The sequence below is a fragment of the Osmia lignaria genome, unplaced genomic scaffold, assembly GCF_051020975.1.
Source record: "Osmia lignaria lignaria isolate PbOS001 unplaced genomic scaffold, iyOsmLign1 scaffold0035, whole genome shotgun sequence".
NCBI lineage: Eukaryota > Metazoa > Arthropoda > Insecta > Hymenoptera > Megachilidae > Osmia > Osmia lignaria.
This window is the reverse complement of record NW_027478176.1, coordinates 1,165,001-1,167,500: the sequence shown is the minus strand read 5'-3', so window position 1 is coordinate 1,167,500 and position 2,500 is coordinate 1,165,001. Positions and strand designations below refer to the sequence as shown.

General features: G+C 44.8%; 1 non-coding gene across 1 annotated transcript; it reads right to left on the bottom strand.

Annotated features, from left to right (window-relative positions):
* Positions 1-973: 973 nt before the first annotated feature.
* On the bottom strand, positions 974-1,128 carry LOC143306752 (5.8S ribosomal RNA). The gene has a single exon (XR_013064068.1). It is a non-coding gene; the product is annotated as a 5.8S ribosomal RNA (ribosomal RNA).
* Between the last annotated feature and the right edge of the window lie 1,372 nt (positions 1,129-2,500).

The following is a 2,500-nucleotide window of genomic DNA, read 5'->3' as shown; positions in this document are numbered from 1 at the left end:
TGCATAATTGCTGCAAACATACTTTTATCACAAGTTCTAGCCACGCCACGGAGGCTTCGAAGTTCCTTCACCATTCGCTTTCCTCTCTTTTGTTACACAGTTTCAGACTACGATCAGGGGTACCGAAACGCTGTATTGATTGTAAACAACCATTTTTATCTTGGAGCGGAGCGTTCCTTTACTCGTTAGATTTGTCTTGTCGCGTGTGTATTCGCTTTTTCGACGCTTTTTAACCATTTAACTTGTTTAGCGAAGCTAAACGCACAGACAGACAAAAAAAAAGGAACAGCATCGCGCGTCAAACAGCGACGACCCATCTGAAGCGATCTTTCATTTATACACCGTTTGTAAACAGAGAGATGTATAAAGCGCGGGGAATCATTCGAAACCCTGGGGCTATTCGAGCTTGCATTTCAGCAAATTATCATCTCAAACATTTCACTCGTTTGCTTTTTCTAAATTTATAGGAGAGCTTCTTTCGTTTATTTTTGACACACCTTTCGTAAATATCGTTTCTGGCAACGTCGGGAGCGTGGATTTCTACAAGTGAACAATCGCGCCGATCCGATAACTTCCAGCAGGATGGAGAATCTTTATAGATTATCTTCCGAGAACTCGGTGCTTTCACGGGCGGTCGTTTATAAATTTTAACGAACGACTCGCGCGCCGTGACGCACTTGCGCTAGTTCGAAGAGATATTTCGAAATTTGTTTCTCTCCTTTAACGGCCTGCATTTAGTGTATCGGTTGCGATTTTCGTCACATCGTTTCCACGACAAACGCCGACGAACTGCCCAACTATCGCTCGTACGTTGCGACTCTTTCTTTGTTTATCGTTCATTCATTCTTTCAATTTCGTTCGATAATCCCGCTCCGAAACGTTCTACTTTCGTTGAACGACGGCGAGATGTTTAGAAAGAAATGAATTACTCTTTTTTCGAGAAGCAAACGCAAGCAGTCTTTTGTTAAGAAAACGACCCTCAGCCAGGCGTGGTCCAGGAATTGTATCCGTGGACCGCAATGTGCGTTCGAAATGTCGATGTTCATGTGTCCTGCAGTTCACACGTTGACGCGCAATTAGCTGCGTTCTTCATCGACCCACGAGCCAAGTGATCCACCGTTCAGGGTAATCGTAAAATTTTGTATTTCAAACTCTTTAGATCTTTAGAGTGTTATTTTCATTATTAACACGCATCACATTCGATACCCACATCACTCTCCCACCCGGCGCGTGCGGGAGAGCGAATTCGGGCGTCGCCAACGTATTTGTTTGTTTGTTCGATCGTTGACGACACGATCGCGTCCAAGGACGGAAACCGTCGGAGAAACGCCCAGTGGCACGCTCCTCTCGACGGTCGGGCGTAAAGTACATTTAAAAACCTTGAAAAGTACGAACGCACACAAGGAATGCGAGCGCGCGTCCTGTCGCTGAATCGTGGGTTGCGAGATTCGAACAGACACACGGCCGGCGACGATCGGTCTAACTAATGGACACATAGTTTTTCAAAGACTCGCTATCGTCGCTTCTCAGCCGGTCCGTAAACAACACACATCGATCAGGCGGACGCACGAATCTTACCACGGTGCGTGTTTCGTAGATTCCAGGTTACCCGCAAGTACCTCTCTCTCCCTCTCGAAAGAGGAATCTCGATCCGTCCTTTTTGGACAATGGAGAAATCTTTTTATCGCAACACGGATGGCAAAGAAACAACCAAAGCGTAGGAGCGTGGGGACGAGAGCGACGAAAAGAACGTCGCGAAAACAAAGTTTCGACGGTTGCTCGTTCTAATACATCGTAGTTTCAACTCTCTCAGTTTTAACCACTCCTAGACGCTTCGTAAACTTTTAACAATTCTTCGCCTCCGCGAGTTTCATTTCGAATAGAGCGAACGCAACACGGACCAAAAAAACTCCGGTGATGCCAGATCATTTAGCAAAGATCAGACGGCGGGTCATCTGTATTCCTTTTCTCTCTTTTTTATATCTTTCCATTTAACTAGGGTGTCGCAACGACGGGTACATTTATATATTTATATATATTGTATTTCAATTTTAATGATCCTTCACTTTCGGTTTGTAATAATATGATCCTTCTTTCATTTCGATCCTTCATATTGTAGGTTAACCAACAGAAGTTTGTTTTTTTACGACTTGTATTTTTGTGGTTTGTTTGTTTGTTTCTTACGACTTGTTTGTACCCGATCAAGTAGACGACGACCCATAAGTATAAGTTAGAGAGATAAAGGTCGAGAGACCTCACGCAAGCGTCTTTTACTTCCATTCACATCAGCCAGAGAGAAATGGTCCGGCGTCGTGCTCTTTGGCGCCGTTGGTCGCACAGTTTTTTTGCCGGCGGTTCCGAACGGACGGGAGAAACGCGATGAGTAATCAAAGCGACCTCCGCACGTAACCGTGTCGGTGTAATTTTACCGCATCGCAGCGTTTTGGTATTTGTTTCTTATTGGCTCGAACCCGAGATTTATGTGTTTTGTGTCATGTAT